Source organism: Chlorocebus sabaeus, unplaced genomic scaffold (genome assembly GCF_047675955.1).
Source record: "Chlorocebus sabaeus isolate Y175 unplaced genomic scaffold, mChlSab1.0.hap1 unalloc_scaffold_251, whole genome shotgun sequence".
Lineage (NCBI taxonomy): Eukaryota > Metazoa > Chordata > Mammalia > Primates > Cercopithecidae > Chlorocebus > Chlorocebus sabaeus.
This window is the reverse complement of record NW_027327539.1, coordinates 280,058-301,114: the sequence shown is the minus strand read 5'-3', so window position 1 is coordinate 301,114 and position 21,057 is coordinate 280,058. Positions and strand designations below refer to the sequence as shown.

The 21,057-nt window shown below is 38.0% G+C and overlaps 2 protein-coding genes across 14 annotated transcripts in view; one reads left to right on the top strand and one right to left on the bottom strand.

Annotated features, from left to right (window-relative positions):
- Nucleotides 1–21,057, bottom strand: part of LOC140711172 (tubulin beta-8 chain-like) — a 79,278-nt gene that overhangs the window by 22,819 nt on the left and 35,402 nt on the right. The window lies entirely within an intron of this gene.
- Nucleotides 1–21,057, top strand: part of LOC119622946 (uncharacterized) — a 48,717-nt gene that overhangs the window by 7,053 nt on the left and 20,607 nt on the right. The gene's annotated exons all lie outside the window — the stretch shown is intronic.

Below are 21,057 nucleotides of genomic sequence, written 5' to 3'. Positions count from 1 at the left end.
AAGCATTTTTTCAAACATGAAAAAAATGTTATTTTACTTCAAAATGTTATTTAGTATAAACTGAAATTTGTGATTTAAACTCTATATATTCAAATTTTCAAATTATAATATAGTTTAAAGCACAGGTTTTCAAACTCTTGGCTTCCCTGGGCCACTTTGGAAGAAGATTTGTCTTGGGCCACACTTAAAATTATAAAATACACAAACAATAATGATAGCTGATGAGCTAAGAAACAAGAAATAGGTTTGTGAATAATTTTTGTGATACCGCAAAAAGTCCTCACACTCAAAGGATTGGATACCATTGGTTTAAAGTATCTACTCACCTTCTAGATTTTTCTTTTTTTTTTTTTTTTTTTGAGATGGAGTCTTGCTCTGTCACCAAGGCTGGAGTGCAGTGACATGACCTCGGCTCAGTGCAACCTCCGCCACCCTGCAACCTCCACCTCCTGGGTTCAAACGATTCTTCTGCTTCAGTCTCCCGAGTAACTGGGATTACGGGTGCCTGCCACGGGGTTTCACCATGTTGGCCAGGCTGGTTTTGAACTCCTGACCTCAAGTGATCCGCCCACCTCCGCCTTCCAAAGTGCTAGAATTACAGGCGTGAGCCCAGCCCAACTTCTAGATTTCTTAAATGTACTATGTCATTAACCAGCTTAGAACATTCCTAAGTGTATGTTAAGCTCTCATTTGTTACCTTATTTCTTAATAAACTATTATCTTATAATTTTGTGTTATTTAGTAGGAAGCCTACTGGGATTCTGTCATTGAACTATAATCCATCTATGTATAGAACTATGTGTCACACACATACACATACCTATATAAGTCATATATGTGTATAGGAAATTCTCACTTAACATTGTTGATAGGTTCTTGGAAGCTAAGTAAAGCAACATATTGTTTAAGAAAACTAATTTTACCAGAGTTTAATTGATAAAAACAAGTTATGTTTAAATGGCATATAGCAACATTGTTTCATTTAAAGATGCAGTTTTCAAGAACCTATTTTGAACACTAAATGAGGACTTAGATATATCTGGGTTTGTGTGATTTGGATTTTTCTGGTAAAATTGTATAACTATATATTTAATTTGTACAATGTAATGATTTGATATGCATATACATTTTGAAACAAAATATTGTCAAGTTGATGAACACATCTGTTACCTCACATAGATAACCATTTTTTTGGTCATAAGAATACTTAAGGTCTACTGTTGTAGCAAATTATAAGCATACATTACAGTATTACTATAAAGACAATGGTGTTTTGCTAATCTAATGCTAATGTGCATTAGCTTTCTCAGACTTACTCAACTTATAACTAAAAATTTGTACTCTTTTTTTTTTTTTTTTTTTTTTGAGACAGAGGGAGTGCAGTGGCCGGATCTCAGCTCACTGCAAGCTCTGCCTCCCGGGTTCACACCATTCCCCTGCCTCAGCCTCCGGAGTAGCTGGGACTACAGGCGCCCGCCACCTCGCCCGGCTAGTTTTTTGTATTTTTTAGTAGAGACGGGGTTTCACTGTGTTAGCCAGGATGGTCTCGATCTCCTGACCTCGTGATCCGCCCGTCTCGGCCTCCCAAAGTGCTGGGATTACAGGCTTGAGCCACCGTGCCCGGCAAAAATTTGTACTCTTTAAACAGCATCTCCTCATATTCCCACCCTCAGGCACTAACAACCACCATTCTATTCTCTGTTCCTATGAGTTCACATGTTTAGATTCCCCCCCATCTAACTGAGAACATGCAGTTTCTTTGTGTTTGGCTTATTTCACTTAGCGTAATGTCTTCAAGGTCTATCAATGTTGTAAATGGCTAGATTTCGTTCTCTTTTATGGCTGAATAGTGTTCTACTGTGTGTGTATATATAAATGTTTTTGACTATTTTAAACAAAACTAAAATGAACATGGGGCTGAAGATACTTCTTTGAGGTACCAATTTTATTTCATTTGGTAGTATACCCAGAGGTGGTATTCATACTTCCATTTTTATTTTTTACTGATATTTATGATGACTTTATCAATTTATATCTCACTAATGGCATACAGGATTTCCCTTGTATGTATGTCTTCTTTGTGGGAAAAACAAAACAACTAACCTTTTGCCTATTTTTGAATAGGTTATCATCATTTTTGTTTTGCTTTGAATTGCAGAAATTTCTTACACATTTTGGGTATTAACTATCAGATATATGGCTTGCAAATGTTTTTCTATTTTGTAGGATTTTTTTAAAAGTCATTTTTTTCCTTTACTGTACAGAAGCTGTTCACTTTGATGCAGTCCCACTCTTTTGTATTTTCTTCTGTTGCTGTGCTTTTGATGACATACCAAATTGCCAAGACCAGTATCAACAAGGTTTTTCCATATGTTTTATTCAGGAGTTTTACGTTTTTTTGTTTTTTGGTTTTTTTTTAATGAGGCAGAATCTCGCTCTGTCGCCCAGGCTGGAGTGCAGTGGCGCGATCTCGGCTCACTGCAAGCTCCGCCTCCCTGGGTTCACGCCATTCTCCTGCCTCAGCCTCCCGAGTAGCTGGCACTACAGGCGCCCGCCATCATGCCCGGCTAATTTTTTTTGTATTTTTAGTAGAGACGGGGGTTTCACCATGTTAGCCAGGATGGTCTCGATCTCCTGACCTCATGATCCGCCCGCCTCGGCTTCCCAAAGTGCTGGGATTACAGGCGTGAGCCACTGCGCCCGGCCAGTTTTACGCTTTCATGTCTTGCATTTAAGTCTTTTATTTTGAGTTAATTTTGGGGTGTGGTATAAGAAAATTTTATTTATGGTATAATCTAATTTTATTCTTTTGCTTGTGGATATCCAATTTTTTTGGTACCATGTATTGACAAGACTATACTTTCTGCATTGTATATTTTTGGTGGCCTTGTCAAAGGTTAGTTGACCTTGTATGCATGGATGTGTTTCTGGGCTCCCTGTTGTGTTGCATTGGTGTTTGTATCTGTTTTTATGCACATACCATACTCTTTTGATTACTGTGACCTTTAAGTAAAGTTTGAAATTAGAAAGTATCATGCCCCCAGCTTTGTTCTTTCTCAAGATTGCTCAGGGTATTTTAAGTTATTTAAGATTACACTTACATTTTACAATTGTGTTTTATATTACTGTGAAAAATGCCACTAAAATTTTGACAGGGATCACATTGAATCTACAGGTCACTTCCTTGACAATATTAGTTATCCTAATGGAATATATTTTCATTTCATTTATTTGTACCTACTTCAATTTCTGTCGTCAATAACTTAACTGTATTAGTGTATACGTTTTTATCTCATCCTTTACTTTTTAAATTTATTTTATGTATTTACTTATTTTTTGAGATGGATTCTCGCTGTGTCAACCAGGCTGGAGTGCAGTGGCGTTAGCTCGCTGCAACCCCTGCCTCTCAGGTTCAAGGGATTCTCCTGCCTCAGCCTCCCGAGTAGCTGGGATTACAGGCATGCGCCATCACGCCTGGCTAATTTTTTTGTATTTTTAGTGGAGATGGGGTTTTGCCGTGCTGGCCAGGCTGGTCTAGAACTCCTGGTCTCAAGTGTTCTCCCCACCTTGGCATCCCAATGTGCTGGGATTACAGGTGTGAGGCACTGTGCTCTGGCCCTTTACATTTATTTTGATTAAGTTCCTTATTTTTATACTATTGCAATTAGAAACTTTTTCTTTTTTTTTGGAAAGTTTGTTGTTACTATATGGAAATGCAACAGATATTTGTTTGTAGGGTCAGGTGCAGTGCTTCATTTCTGTAATCCCTGCACACTTTCAGAGGTTAGAGGCCAAGGAAGGTGGATCACTTGAGCACAGGAGTTTGAGATAAGCCCAGGCAACAGAGTGAGACCCTATCTCAAACAAACAAACAAAAAACCCCACAAGTATTTTTATGTTGATTATGTATCCTGATACCTTAATGAATGCATTTATTAGTTCAGTTTTTGTTGTTTTACTCTAGGGTTTTGTATATATGCATGATCATATTATCTACAAACAGTAACATTTTTACTTTTATTCCAAGCTGGAAAGCTTTGTTACTTTCCTTGTCTAATTGTTCTGATACAAAACTTTCGGTAATATGTTAAGGTACAAGCTGTGGCCCTGGAGACATGCTTGCAGATCTTGGTCTCAGCTTTGGTCCCTGAAACAGCCCCATGTCTGTACATTTGAAGAATCTAACAACTCTTACAGTTTCTATAAACTGTCTTTGGCAAGTAAAGATCTCCTTTTATTGGGTCCCCAGGCTGATGAGATTATCTCTGAGGTTGCTAAGAAGAAAGGTCGTAGCTGGGTCACGAGGGTGCTGCTGAGTCTGTTGTTTGAATGGCATATAGCAGCATTGTTTCATTTAAAGATGCAGTTTTCAAGAACCTATTTTGAACATTAAGTGATACAAAACAAAACATCCGTTTTGAGTGATATGGGGTCTGCCTTTGATGGTTGTATTACCAGAGATTTGGACAGTCATGGATTCTTTCTGGACCATGGAAAGATTAAATATCCTTGAGGACATTAATCTATATGGCAGGCAGTAGGGTAGGGTTTTGAAGTTTGTCTGCATATGATGGGCGAAATGCCATGTGTATGAATGGGATTGGCTTCTACTAACTACCTGGGAAAAGTTTTCACAAGTCTCTGTGTGGGTCTGGGTGTGTACAACTGGCCATGGACTGTGGCTGTGAGCACTAGAACTGAGTCACAGGGCTGCTTCAGGGACCACAGCTGAGGCCAAGACCTGCAGGCCTGCCTCCAGGGCCATGACTGGGTGTGTTTCCCTGCAGGTCTCTTGACAGGAAGGACCACTTTTGGATTATAACTGAAGGAGTTTGAAAGAGGTTGCAGAACTGCTTCATAATCTTCAGTAAGACCAAGCTTGGTGCCCCATTCCCTTGTCTGTAGCCATGTCTGTGGACCCTTGAGTTGGCCACCTGGGTGAGGGCCTGCTTTTCCCAAATAACCCTTTTTGATCTTTGGCACCACTAAGGTTTCACAACCCTAACCGTAGGCAAGCACCTTTCTACTTCCGTTTTCCAGGAGTTTACTATTTAAAATATCTTGTATATGTGGAATCATACACTGTTACTCTGTTGGTGTCTTATTTCACTTAAAATAATGGCTTTAAGATTTATCCTTATTGTAGCAACTGACGAGATATTTTCATTTGAGGCTAAAGAATATTTCATTGTATGTATAAGCCACATCTTTTTAAATCATTCATCTATTGAAGGTGTTTGAGTTTTTTCACTTTTTGGCTTTTGTAAATTATATGGTTTGGATCTGTGTCCCCATTCAAATCTCATGTCAAATTGTATTCCCTAGTGTTGGAGGTGGGCCTGGTGGGAGGTGATTGGATCATAGGGTTGGCTTCTCGTGAATAGTTTAGCACCAGCCCCTTTGGTACTGTCTTTGCCATAGTGAGTGACTTCTCCTGAGATCTCATTTTTCAAAAGCATGTGGCACCTTCCCTCTTGTGCTCTCTTGCTCCTGCTCCCACCATGTGAGATGACTCACTGGCCCTTTCTGCCATGACTGGAAGCTTTTCAAGGCCTCCCCTAAAGCAGAAGCTGCTATGCTTGCTGTACAGCCTGCAGAACCATAAGCCAATTAAACCTCTTTTTAAAAATAAATTACTAAGTCTCAGGAATTTTTTTATAGCAGTGCAAGAATGAAACAGTGAATATTACTGCAGTAGACATGGATGTGCAAATACTTCTTTCAGGTATACGTTGCACACTTTAAGTAGATGCTCAGAAGTGGAATTACTGGGTCATACAATAACTTGATTTTTAATTTTTGGGGGAACCTCTACACATTTTTCATGTGGCTGCATCATGTTTTTTCCACCAACAGTGTACAAGGATTTCAATTTCTCTACATTGTTAACAATATATATTATTTTTTGTTTGCTTGATATTGGCCATCCTAATTAATGCACAGTAATACCTCATTGTGGTTTTTCTTTACATTTTTCTAAAGATTAGAACTTTTTTTCAATAATTGTTTGTGTATTTCCTCTTTGGAGAAACATTTTCATCTCCTGTCTATTAGTCATGTAACTTTTTGTTTTTTGTTTTTTGGAGTTGTTCTGGATGTTATCTTCTGTCAAATATATGTATATATTTTGGCTTTTCTGCTGCTTAGGTGGGACTCTTACTGCATATTTGATGTGGAGAGATTAACGTAGTCCCACTTTTCTGTGCTTTTAAATTTTTTGCTCATGTATTTGATATTACATGCAACAAAACATTGCTGAGATCAATGTCATAATCTTTCTTCCTATATTTAACTCATTCAAGACAGTTTTTGTATATGGTTCAGGGGAAGGATCCAACCTCAGTATTTTCATATGGATATAGAGTTTTCCAACATGATTTATTGAAGAGACTGTCTTTTTCTTATTGTGTGGTTATTGCAACCTTGTTGAAGATCATTTGAACATGTACACAGTGATTTGTTTTTGAGTTCTGGGCTCTGTTCCATCATCTATTTGTCTTCTTGCAAGTACCACACTATTTTTATTTATTTAGTTTTGTTATCTGTTCTAAAAACAGGAAACATCGTGCCTGTAACTTTGTTCTTGTTTTCTAAGAATGTTTGGGCTATCAGTGGTCCTTTGAAATTCCATGTAAAAGTAAGAATTGTAAAAAATACTTTTTCACAAAGTATCATTTTTATTTTCATTAGGATTACATTGAATTTTAATATCACTGTGTAGTATGGTCATTTAACAATATTAAATCAACTGACACAAATAAAAATATGTTCAAGAGTGTGTTGAGTTTCACATATTTTTGAATTTGGCAATTTTACTTCTGCTTTTGATTTCTAGTTTTATTACAGGTGGTATGAAAGGATGTGTTGTATAATTCAGTGTTGTATAATGAGAACTAGGCTCAATACTTTGATGACCAAACAATCTATCTGTACAACAAACCTCCATGACAGAAGTTTACCTGTATAAGAAACCTGCACATCATATACTCTGATCTTAAAATAAAGTTAAAAAAAAAAAAAGTTGTTTTGCATTCTAACAGATTGTCCATGAAACAACAGCTACTCATTTTCTTCTCCACTTAACCCTGACACACTTTAGTCTTCTTTCTGTTTCTATGAGTTTAACTACTTTAGGTATCTTACATAAGTGGAATTATATTGTTACTCTCCTTTTGTGCCTGGGCTTCTTCCACATAAATAAAGCCTTAAAAATGTATCCTTATTATGGATTTAGCAAAATTTTCTACTTTAAAGAAGCTGAATAATATTTAATTATTTATATATTTGAAATTGTCTTTATTCATTTATTTAAGAAAAGTTGGTTCTTTTCACTTACTGGCTTTTGTAGATAATGCTACCGTGAATATGGATGTGTAAATTGCTGTTCATTTGATAATATGTGCAAGGGATTATTTGTGTGCTCTGTTGTTTCACTGGTATTTTATAAAGTATTTCAATTACTATTACTTTATAATAGGTTTTTGAAATCAGGATGTATGGTGCTTCTGATGTTTCTCTTTTTGACAGTTGTTCAGCACTTCTGGTCTCTTTAGTTCTGATATGATTTTAGGATTGCTTCTTTTTTTTTTTTTTTTTTTTTTTTTTGAGATGGAGTCTCACTCTGTTGCCCAGGCTGGAGTGCAGTGGCGCAATCTCAGCTCATTACAAGCTCTGCCTCCCGGGTTCATGCCATTCTCCTGCCTCAGCCTCCTGAGTAGCTGGGACTACACGTACCCACCACCACACCCTGCTAGTTTTTTGTATTTTTAGTAGAGACGGGGTTTCACAGTGTTAGCCAGGATGGTCTCAATCTCCTGACCTCGTGATCTGCCCGACTCGGCCTCCCAGAGTGCTGAGATTACAGGCGTGAGCCACTGCGCCCAACCAGGATTGCTTCTTATGTTAATGCAAAATATGCATAGCTGTCATCCGAAGTATACCACCATCTCCTTCAGCACTCTACATCAGGGGAAACAAAATTCCTCTTTGGACAGTCCCTCAAAAGACAGGAATGTAGACATACATTCCACATTTCTCTTTCTCTCCTGAGGAAGAAGCATAGAGTTGGGAGTTTCTCCTGGGTTGCACTGTGCTGTATTGGGAGGAGGTCAGGCTGTGCTGGGCATATGTAATAAAATTTTTCTTCTCTTCTACATGTTTTTGGCATTGTGCTCAACTGAAGTAGTACAAATTCTTAACTATGTTCAGGAATTCTCACAAAGGCAATGTGGTCAGCATGGTGTTAAGTTCATATATCTGTGAAGAAATGAGGACCAGTGGTGTTTGTTCTTACGCTTTTCATTTTAAATTTATATTTTACTTATTATAATTTTTGTGAGTACATAGTACCTATATGTATCTATGGGTTACGTAAGTTATTTTGATGAAGGCATGAAATGCATAAAAATCATATCAGCATAAATGGTTATTCATTGCCTCAAGTATTCTTTGTTTTACGAACAATATAACAACATTCTTTTAGTTACTTAAAAATGTACAATATAATTGCTTTTGACTATAGTCCCTCTGTTGTACTAGCAACTATTAAATCTTACCCTTTCTAATTATTTTTGTATCCATTAACCTTCCCCACTTCCCCCAACCCCTCACTATACCTTCCAGCATCTGGTAACAATCCTTCTGCTCTCTATCTCTGTGAATTAAATCAATTTAGTTTTTAGCTCCAGCAAATGTGTGAGAGCATGCAAAGTTTGCCATCATGGGCCTGGCTTATTTCTCTTAACATAATGACTTCTAGTTCTATCCATGTTGTTGCAAATGACAGTATCTTATTCTTTTTTATGATTGAAAAGTACTCCGTTGTGTATTTGTACCACATTTGCTTTATCCATTCATCTGTTGATAGACAGATGAATGGATAAATCTTGGCTAATGTGAACACTGCTGCAGTAAAATGGAGGTGCAAATATCTCTTTGATGTCCTGATTTATTGATTTATGTACATACCTAGGAATGGGATTATTGGATAATATAGTAGCTCTATTTTTCACTTTTTGAGGAACCTCTAAGCTGTCCTGCGTAGTGGTTGGACTAATTTACATTCACATCAAGAGAATAGTAGAGTTTTTTTTCTCCACATCCTCACCGGTATTTGTTATTGCCTGACTTTTAGATAAGAGCCATTGTAATTGGGGCGAGATAATATCTCATTGTCATTTTGATTTGCATTTCTCTGATGATAATGATGTTGAGCACCTCGTCATATACCTTTTTGTTATTTGTATGCCCTCTTTTGAGAAATGTCTATAAACATTCTTTGCACATTCATAATCAGATTATTTGATCTTATCCTCTAAAGCTGTTCTGGTTATTGATGAGCAGTTTGCAAATATTTTCTCTCATTTTGTGTGTCCTCTCTTTGTTTATTGTTTCATTTGCTGTTTAGAAGCTCTTTATGGTGATTGTTTTGTTTGCTGTTTAGAAGCTCTTTAACTTGATGTGATTCCGTTTGTTCAGTTTTGCATTGGCTCCCTGTGCTTGTGGGGGTATTATTCAAGACATTTTTGCCCAGTTTAATTTCCTGGAGAGTTTCACCAATGTTTTCTTGTAGTAGTTTCATAGTTTGATGCGGGGGTCTGCCCACAGACCCTGATCCAAACGACAGATGAATAAAGTACACTGATACACAGATACTCTGTTTTGCCAGTCCAGCTGATGTCCGGGCCACTTACAGACTCCCCAGAGAGTTCTGTAAACAGTTTTGACTGTGGCCCTGACCAGCTAGTGAGACTTACGTTTGTTTAATAAAGATTAATTGACAAAGGCTTGAGTCAGCACTACTAGAGAGTAATTGACATTGTGGACTTCCCAAGTAGAAAGCAATTAAGCATAGATAGGAAACTATCTTTTTTTTTTTTTTTTTTGAGACAGAGTTTCGCTCTGTCGCCCAGGCTGGAGTGCAGTGGTGCCATCTCAGCTCACTGCAAGCTCCGCCTCCTGGGTTCACGCCATTCTCCTGCCTCAGCCTCCCGAGTAGCTGGGACTACAGGCGCCCAGCACCTCGCCCGGCTAGTTTTTGTATTTTTAGTAGAGACGGGGTTTCACCGTGTTAGCCAGGGTGGTCTCGATCTCCTGACCCCATGATCCGCCCGCCTCGGCCTCCCAAAGTGCTGGGATTACAGGCGTGAGCCACCGCGCCCGGCCGAAAACTATCTTTAATATTTTTCCCACCAGCTTGATTGAATCCCTACAGTTCGAGGTCTTAGATGTAAGTCTCTAATCCATTTTGATTTAATTTTTTATATGGCCAGAGATAGGGGTCTAGTTTCGTTCTTCTGAATATGGATATTGAGTTTTTATAGCAGTTTCCCTGATAAACACCTTTTTTTCTTTTCTTTTTCTTTTCTTTTTTTTTTTTTTTTTTTAAAGATAGAGACTTGCTTTGTTGCCCAGGCTGGAGTTCAGTGGCACAGTCTTGGCTCATTGCAACCTCTGCCTTCCAGGTTCAAGCAATTCTCCCACCTCAGCCTCTGGAGTAGCTAGGACTACAGGCTTGTGCCCCCACATCCGACTAATTTTTGTATTTTTAATAGAGACAGGGTTTCATCGTGTTGGCCACTCTGGTCTCAAACTCCTGATCCAGGAGTTTGAGAAAGTGATCCACCTGTCTCAGCCTTTTAGAGTTCTGGGATTAGGCATGAGTCAGCATGCTAAGCCCCCAATAAATATTCTTGACACCTTTATCAAAAATAAGTTTGCTGTAGATGTATGGATTTATATTTATGTTCTGTCTACTGTTTTACTGATCAGCCCCATGCTGTTCTAATTACTGTAGCTCTGTAATATCATTTATAGTTAAATAGTATGATTCCTCCAGTTTCCTTTTTCTTACAGTGACTTTGGCTATTCTGAGTCTTTTGTGGTTCTGTCTACATTGTAGAATTGTTTTTCCTATTTCTGTGAAGAATGTCCTTGATCATTTGATAGGGATTGCATTAAATCTGTAGATTGCTTCAGGTAGTATTGACATTTAGAAAGTATTGATTCTTTTTATTCATGAACATAAAATATCTTTCCTTTTTTTGTCTTTTTAAATTTCTTGCATTAGTATTTCATAGTATTCATTGTAGAGACCTTTCACTTCTTTGCTTAAGTTAATTTCCTAGGTATTTGATTTTAATTTGTAGCTATTGTAAATGGGATTACTCTCTTGATTTCTTTTTCACATCATTCACTGTTGGCATGTGGAAACACTACTAATTTTTAAATCCTGTATTTTGACTAAATTTATTAGTTCTAATAGTGTTCTAGTTAGGTTTTTTTCAAATATAAAACTACATCATCTGCAAACAAAGATGTAATTTGACTTCTTTCTTTCCAATTTGGATGCCCTTTATTTTTTTGTCCTCTTGTCAAATTGCTCTGGCTGGCACTTCCAGTACTATGTTGAATAACAGTGGTGAAAACATGCACCTTTTTTCAGGTGCAGACACCTTATCAGAATGTGCTTGGATTTAGGTTCCCAACTTTAGAAGGTAATTCGTCCTCATCCATCCTATTGTCTTTTCCTGGTCCTAGATTTCAGAACTGTCTGGAAAGACCACAGATGCCTATGGTGGCCATGTATCTTGGAATGTCTAGGGAATAACAGCTACTACATCATCTCCTCATGGTGGACAGCCTGAGGTTTAGGGTGGAGCCTCAGGGGAGCAGCTGAGTGCCCTGATGCTGAGAGCACTCATCTTGTTTACTTTTCATCCAAAAAACCAAATCCTTGTGGCATTGAGATTTTATTTCTCCAAATCCAGTTTCCATGTTTTAGAGACACATTGCTGGTCAGCCAATGGAATGCTGATATTGATGGGAAAGGCAGAAATAATTCCTACCATCTGAATTTTTTCAGAATAGTGAAGGGAGAAAAAATATCCCCAACAACATTGAATGTTCATTCTAGCAAGGTGATACAAGGACCTGCAAAACGAAAAATGTACTCCAGGCACACAGGCACACAGTGCAGAGGCCCTTGGGAGGGTGGTCATTGAGGATTTCAATGAGCAGGATGGGGGTGAGAGGATCTATATCATAGGATGGCCTAACTTGCCACTTAAGTCAGACATACCATTTCAGCCAGTACTACCACTCCCTGGGTTTGTCATCTTGAAAAGATTATTTACTTATTTCAGCTTTCATTTTTTTTTAACTGCACACTGCATTCTATTGGTAGAGCTTGAAAAATAGGAAAATACTGTCAAAGAGGCATAAAAATACGAATTTTTAAAAAAATAGTGATATATTTTATTTGTCAAAAATTCTTACTTTAATTTTTTTTCCCTGACCATGGATAGTAAGTTTCTGTTTGGGAGTTATATTTCACACAGAATCTCAGGGCTTAGTTATAAAAATATTACTGGGTGAAAAGAAGTAGGAAAAATTTCTTTTATGGCTGCAGAAAAGTGAATACATTTCCACAAGAAATTGTGGTAGATAAATTGGTGATTTATAGAGATTTGCCAAAACATCAGTTTCTTTTTTCTGCATGGTGGAGAATTTGTGACAGTGGATAAGTCTACTCTGTATCCTGTTACCTGCATGTTTGAGTTTAATGTTAAATTCTATGGACTAGGACTTGACATTCCTGGAAGTGCTCAAAAATGATTGCTTAATTATTTGTTACTATGGAAATAATACCTAAATGACATGTTTGCTGTCTGAAATTGATATTTTGCCTTTTCTTGTTGAAGTATGAAATGTAAGTGCCTTCCAATTTCCATTTCTCCTGTAAACATCAGCACTGAGTTTGAGGAATTCTGCTGGATTCTTCAAACAGTGAGTTCCTTTTGTAGAAAACTAAGGTAATAACCTTGACTGGGAATCAGACCTAAGCCCGTTAACTGCAGGGTAAGGCCAATCTTGACACTGTCAAAGGAGGTAATCAATAGCCCAGTTGTTACTTAGTGGGGAACCTTTCCTGCAGGTGTCCCAGCCTGGCTCAAATTAGACATGGAAGGAGCCTTTATACTGAGAAGCTGCAGAACCCTGGAAAGCTAAGAATCCATAGGTAGATTCAGTGAGAGTTGGGATAGGAGGTTGTTTGTGATGCCCTCTGAGAGGGTATAATTGTTATTATCATGGGGCTCTTCCTAGATACTGTCAAATAAATTTCAATGAGGTAAGAAGTGACTTTATTCTAAGGAATATTGCATTGGGGAAAGCACCAAGCATAAGATGTGCAAGCATCTCCAAAATGAGGCAGAAAAGGGCTATTTGTCATGTGGAGGAGCAAACAAGATTAGAAAGAAGGTGTGAGGGAGAGGGCAGAATGGAGAATGGCAAAATCAGATTCAGGATCAGAGAATGTTTCACCCTGACATCAACCTGTTCTTGGGAGGGACATGAAGAGGGGTCGTATGCTATCTCAGACTGAAGGTGGAGCAGAGTCCAGGGGCCTGGGTAAAGGAGAGAAACTTAAGTTAAGTTTGGTTAACCAGTATTCTGTTGCGAACACTGGAGACAAAATTATTTGTTTATGAGGGAAAAATGAGAATTTAGAGTCTGTGAATTTGAGATACCTAAAGAGGGAGCATCATCAAAGTTAATGAAAAGGTTATTTGTTAGCTGTAAGCTTTTTTTATAGGGCACAAAGGATTGGAGAGACCATAGTCAAAACTACTAAGATTCACTAACCCACCTCCTCTTTTCCCTCACTTTGTTTTGTCCTATATATTTTTTCTCTTTCTTTTACTGAATTGTACCCAGCATTAATAATCTGGTAAAAATAGGTAAAGTGTTTTTGTTAAGTTCTGTGAGTGGTTTTATCAAATCCTTTAATTGAGGGGAGGGAGTTATGGAAGCCCAGGATTTATAGGCAGTTGCTCTGAAGTATAGATGGGTCCCTGGGGCTTGTGACTGGCATGTGGAGTGGAAGCAGTATTGTGGGACTGAGCTGTGAGCCGGTGGGGTCTATACTGACCCTGGTGTTGTCAGAATTGAGTTGTTGGACACCCATTTGGTGATGGAAGATTGGTTGGTGTTCAGCAAACTCCATATATTTGGTGTTAGAATAAAGATATCAGATCGGGTGCTGTGATTCACACCTGTAGTCCTAACACTTTGGGAGGCCACAGAGGGCAGATCGCTTGAGCTCAGGGGTTCAACACCAGCCTGGGCAATATGGTGAAATCTTATGTCTACCAAAAATTTTTTTAAAAATTAGCTTGGCAAGGTGGTGCACACCTGTAGTCCCAGCTGGGGCTGAGGCAGGAGGATCACTTGAAGACTGGAATGTTGAGGCTCGCCAGATTTATGATGTATCCTGGAGAATGTTTGAGAAGAATATAAGTATACTGTTGGGTGAAAGGTTATCTATGTATGTCTTTTAGGTGTAGTTCTTTAGTACTACGCAAGTACATTATTTTCTTTCTGTCTGAATGATGTGTTGTATTAAGTAGGGCAATAAAGTCCCCTAGTATTATCATATTTGTCTGTTTTTCTACATCTGTTAATATATGTTCATATTTTTGAAACAGGTCTCAGTTAATTTAGAAAGTTTATTTTGCCAAGGTCAAGGACACGCACACCTGTGACAGGAAGTCCTGGAGACATGTGCCCCAGGTGGCCGGGGAACAACTTAATTTTATACATTTTAAGGAGACATAAGACAGCACACAATATATGTAAGAAGTACATTGATTCAGTCTGGAAAGGTGGGACAACTTGAAGCAAAGGTGGGAAGACTCAAAGTGAGGAGGGGGCTTCCAGGTCGTAGGTAGATAAGAGACAAATGATTGTATTCTTTTGAGTTTCTGATTAGCCTCTCCAAAGGAGGCAGTCAGATACACATCTGTGTCAGTGGCAGAGAGGTGAGTGAATAGAATGGGAGGTAGGTTGGAACTAAGCAGTTCCTAGCTTGACTTTTCCCTTTAGCTTAGTGATTTGGAGGCCCCAAAATTTATTTTCCTTTTACAATATATTTATGTGCTCCTATATTGGATATGTATTTATTTTTAATTGATATATTATTTTGACAAATTAGCCTTTTATTACCATATAGTAAAGTTCTTTTTGTAGTGACAGGTTTTTTTTTCCTAAAAATCTCTTTTGTCTGAGAGTCTGAAAGATACACTCTTTTAGTTATTATTAACATGGAATATTCTTTTTCATCCTTGAACCATTAACATATGTGTGTCTTTAAGTCTCTTGTGTGCAGCATATTGTTGATTTTATTAATCTATTCAGACATTTTGTGAATGCTTTATTTTTTGCTTCAATAACAATATCCTAGAGTTGGTAATTTATAAAGAATAAAAGTTTGCTTAGCACACAATCCTGGATGCCAAGAAGTCCAAGAGCATGCCATTCCCATCTGATAAGAATCATACTTCCACATCACAACATGACTAAAGGCTTGAGGATGACAGAATGTGTGTGCACCAGAGCTCACTTTGATAATAGACCCACTCTCATGGTGACTAACCCACTGTGGAAATACTGATACCAATCCTTTCATGAGAGTAGAGCACTCATGACCTAATAACTTCTTAAGGGCCTCATTCCCACAATGGCAGTTAAATTTTAACATGAATTTTGGAGAGGACTCTCAAACCATAGCAATGTGTTTTCGTTGGATAATTAAATCTTTATATATTTAAAAGAATTACTGATTGGTAAGAACTTATTACTGCCATTTTGTTCATTGTTTTCTGACCATTTAGTAGTTTCTGTTTTGTAGTTCTTACATGCTGTCTTCCCCTATATTTTCTTGAGTTTTGTTTTGTTTTCGTTGTTGGATGCTTTCATTCTTTTTCTTCTGTACGTATCTACTACAGTGTTGTTTTTTGTTTTTTAATTTCCAAGAGACTTACATAAAACATCTCATAGTTATAAAGTCTAGTTTAAGATAACAATTTAACTTTCTGTTTTATACAGATAGGGTCTTGCTTTATCCCGGGCTGTAGTGCAATGGTGCATTCACAGCTCAGTGCAGCCTTTACCTCCCCAGGCTCAAGCAATTCTCCCATCACAGCCTCCTGAGTAGCTAGGATTACAAGTACATGCCCCCATGTCCGGCTAATTTTGTCAGTATTTTTTGTAGAGACAGGGTTTTGCCATGTTGCTTAGGCTGGTCTTGAACTTCTAGGCTCAAACGATTCACCTACTTTGGCCTCCCAAAGTGCTGGGATTACCAGCATGAGCCATCAGACCCAGCCACTTGTTTTAAGTAAATAACTTTCTGAAATCTGTATTTTATTTTATGTATTTATTTTAGAGACAGGGTCCTGCTATATCGAGCCAGGCTGGTTTTGACCTCCTGGCCACAAGCAAGAGTTAACTTCTGTATGTAGAAAAACCAAACAGTTGTACTCCTTACAACACATTATTTATGTCATACAATTTTTTATATTGTATACCCACTAACAAATTATCAAGGTTATGTATTTTAATACTTTTTTTGTAACTTAGTACCAGAGTTAAAAGTGACTTATGTACCATAATTACAGTTCTATAACCATCTACATTTGACTATATGTATATATATTTTCCAGTAAGATTTATACTTTTATATGTTTTCTTGTTGTAAATTAGGAGTCCATTACAACTTGAAAAATTCTTATTAGGGTTTCCTGTAAGGTCAAATGATTACACATTTCCTCAACTTATTTGTTTAATCTGAGAATATCTTGATTGCTATTTCATTTCTAAAGAACAGTTTTGTCAGGTATAGTCTTCTTCGTTGTCAAAGTTTTTTCTTTTTCTCTCTCCATCTTCACTTTAAATATATGATCTCACACCTGTCTGGCTTGCATGGTTTCTGCTGAACCATCTGCTGATAACCTTATAGGGTTCCCTTGTATGAGAAAAATTTCTTTTCTTTTAGGAATTTCTCTTTGTCTTTGAATTTTGGCAGTTTAATTATGTGTTCTCGGCAGTTTTTATTAGTTCCTTTTGCTATAGACATTTTAAGCTTCATAAAACTGAATGTATTCCTTCTAAGATTGGAAAAATTTAAGACATATATTTAAACAAATTTTTAAGATTTTTCTCTCTTTACCCTAAACATGCTAAAATATGTACGTTTTTACAGTTTATTATGCAGTATGTGGCCCAAATGCTTTATTCACTCTTTCATTCTTTTTTTTTAATTAGGAACTTTCAAATGACTTAATTTTAACTTTGCTGATTTTTTTTTCTGTATAACTGTCTGTCTCCCATTAAAAACTTTTTGTTATGTTTTACGTTCTTCAGCTCCAGCATATCCATTTGGTTCTCTTTCCTTGCTATAATTGTAATTTTGTTCATGCATTCTTTCAAAAAAAATTAGTGTTTTTTTCATCTCATTGAGATTCTTTAAGATAATTATTTTGAATTCTTAGCCATTTTTTAGATCTGTGTTTTGTCGTAAGTGGTTACTGGAAAATTTTCAGTTTCTTTTGGTGGTGTTATGTTTACCTGATCCTTTATTATCCATGAAGCCTTGTTTTGAAGTCCTTGCATCTGAAGGAGCAAATATCTCTTTCAGTCATTATAGATTTGTTGGGAGGTAAATACTTCTGTTTGATCTCTGGGCTGATGATATTTCCGCTGAGATTGCAATTAAATCCTTTGGAGCCAGGCACATAACTACTACTGTGTCTGCAGTGAAGTTCATGTTTGGCAGACCTGTTATCAGGCCATCAGATTCTATTTTCTGGGAAGACTAGACTTTCTTCAGGAACTTTATCAATATGACCGGCACTGAGAAAAAAAATCTCCGGTTGTATGTGCAGATGGGGGTGCTGATACAATAAATGTGAGCAGGTGTGGTTCCTGATGTGTGGTTCTTGCTGGATGTTTCAAAATGCTCTAACCTGGTCATTGGACAGGTTCCTAGATGAGTAGTACTGACCCTTGAACACAGCTGAGAAGGTGTGAAACTCATTCTTAGGGCTGCTTCAGGATACATAGCTGGAACCAAAGTCTTGGGGTTTGTTTCTGGGCTCATGGCATTTCTCCCTCTAGATTCCTGAGGGGGCAGTACTTCTCCCAGACTCTAGGTGACAGAGACTGGAGCTGGGTTATAGGGCTGTTTCCCAATTCACAGTGGGAATAAAGTTAACCACCATGCCTACAGTGGCACATACAGGTGTCTTTTTTGGCAGGTCCCAGGTTGGGAAAAACTGCTCCTGGACTTTGGTTGCATGGACTTGGAGCCAGGTTATAGTGCCACATCAGGATCCATCATCAAATAAATACTGGCAAACCTACATCCAAGGGCCCAAATGGAAGTTTCTCTCTGTGGGTCCCTGTGTGTTTGGGATTTCTTCCACACCATGACTGACTTGTGCAAGGGGAGGATTTTAGGCTAATTCAGAGATCACAGACAGAACCAACAGACTTTTCACCTGAGACACAGGACATTATGAATTCTTCTAGGTGTCTTGGCAAATGGTGCTAGTGGCAGAAACAAAACCAAATGTTCTACAGCTAATTCTACAATGAGAATTGGACATATTTTTTATTCTGTAGCTGGGACTATGATGGGCAAGCATACTCATGCCACTCAAGGGCATGCCCTCTCAATACAACCTTCCTCAGTCTTGGATTCTTCTGTTTTTATGATACATCTATATTACATTCAATATTTTATAGGTAAAAATTTTCTATTTTTTTCAACTCCATTTTACTGGGGAATTTTTTTCATGTAGGTTGTCCTCAATTATTTTATTTATTTATTTATTTATTTATTTTTTGCGGCAGAGTCTCCCTCTGTTACCCAGGCTGGAGTGCAGTGGCGCCATCTCACTGCACTCTCTGCCTCCCAAGTTCACGCCATTCTCCTCCTGCCTCAGCCCCCTGAGTAACTGGGACTACAGGCGATCTCAGATGATCCACTTGCCTCGGCCTCCCAAAGTGCTGGGATTACAGGCATGAGCCACCGCCCCTGGCCAATACTTTCAAGTATACGGTCTAGTGGTGTTAAGTACATTTACTTTATTTTGCAATGGATCTCTATGAATTTTACCTTACAAAAGTAAAATTTAATACCCTATAAACACTAAGCTGCCCTTTTTTTCTCTCTGCAGCTCCTGAAGAACACCATTTTACTTACTCTCTATAATTTTATAATTCTCAGTGTAATTACATAATGTCTGTTTCTGTTTGACTCTCATTTTATTTAAGGTAATGTTCTAAGCTTTTGTTTTGTAAGATGTGTCAGAATATCTTTGTTTTAAAATGAAATAATATTTAACTCTATGTATATGTCACATTTTAAAAATCTGATACTGATCTCTAAAAGGACATTTGTGTTGTTTCTAGGAATTGTCTTTTGTAAATAACAATGAACATGCATGTATAAATATCTATTTAAAGTCCTGCTTTATCATGTGGATAACTAATATTTCTAGTACCATTTATTGAAAAGACTGTCTTTTTCCAGCTGTGTGTTCTGGACATCTTTGTTAAAAATCACTGGGCTGTAGGTTCATGAATTTGTTACTGGGCTCACTGGATACTTTGATCTCTCTGTTTTTATGCCAATATTTTGCTGTCTTGCTTATTATAGCTTTATAGTATATTTTGGAGTCAGTTAGTGCAATATCTCCAGCTTTGGTTTTGTTGTTGTTGTTTGTTTGTTTGTTTGTTTTGCTCAGGATTACTTTGGCTATTTGGGGGTCTTTGGTTGTTCCCTATAAATTTTAAGCTAGTTTTTTTTTTTTTTTCATTTCTTTGAAAAAAGCCATTGGTATTTTGATAGAGATTTTATTGATCCTGTAGGTCACCTTGGGTAGTATAGCCACACTTTTAATATTATTTCAATTCATGAGCAAAGAAATATTTTTTCAAATTTTCATGTCTTTTTCAGTTTCTTACCAATGTTTTCTAATTTTCAGTTTAGAATGTTCACCTTTTTAAGTTTCCTGCTAGACATCTTTATTTTTTAGTGTGGATGATGTGGATACGGAAGCAGCTTTGGGAAAAATTGAACATGTTTTTTTTTTTTTTGAGACAGTTTAACTCTTGTTGCCCAGGCTGGAGTGCAATGGCGTGATCTCAGCTCACTGCAACCACCGCGTCCCAGGTTCAAGCAGTTCTCCTGCCTCAGCCTCCGGAGTAGCTGGGATTACTGGCATACACCACCCAGCTAATTTTGTATTTTTAGTAGAGATGGGGTTTCTCCATGTTTAGGCTGGTCTCGAACTCCTGACCCCAGGTGATCCGCCCGCCTCGGCTCCCCATAGTGCTGGGATTACAGGCGTGAGCCACCGCACCCAGCCTGGACATGTCTTGGTGACTTAAAAAACTCAACAAATTAGATATAGATGGTATATACCCTCAACACAATAAAGGCCGAATGTGACAAGTCAATGGCTCATATCATACTGGACAGGAAAGGGAAAACTTTATTTTTCATTTTGTTATTTTTGTCATGCGCATCTGTGTAAAGAGACCACCAAAGGGCTTTGTGTGAGCAATAAAGATTTTTAATCACCTGGGTGCAGGCGGGCTGAGTCCGAAAAGAGAGTCAGCAAAGGGAGATAGGGGTGGGGCAATTTTACAGGTTTGGGTAGGTAATGGAAAATTACAGTCAAAGGGGTTGTTTTCTGGTGGGTAGGGGCGGGGTCACAAGGTGCTCTGTCGGGGAGCTTCTGAGCCAGGAGAAGGAATTTCTCCAGGTAGTGTCATCACTTAAGGCAGGAACCAGCCATTTTTAATTCTTTTGTGATTTCTTCAGTTGCCTCAGGCCATCTGGATGTATATGTTCAGGCTTGGGCTCAGAGGCCTGACAATTTTACTTTTAAGTTCTGGGATACATGTGCAGAACGTGCAGGTTTGTTACGTAAGTATACATTTGCCATGGTGGTTTGCTGCACCTATCAACCCATCATCTAGGTTTTAAGCCCTGCACTTATTAGGTATTTGTCCTAATGCTCTCCCTCCTGTTGCCCCCCACCCCTCAACAGGCCACTGTGTGTGATGTTCCCTCCCTGTGTCCGTGTGTTCTCATTGTTCAACTCCCACTTATGAATGAGAACATGTGGTGTTTGATTTTCTGTTCCTGTGTTTGTTTGCTGAGAATGATGGTTTCCAGCTTCATGCATGTCCCTGCAAAGGACGTGA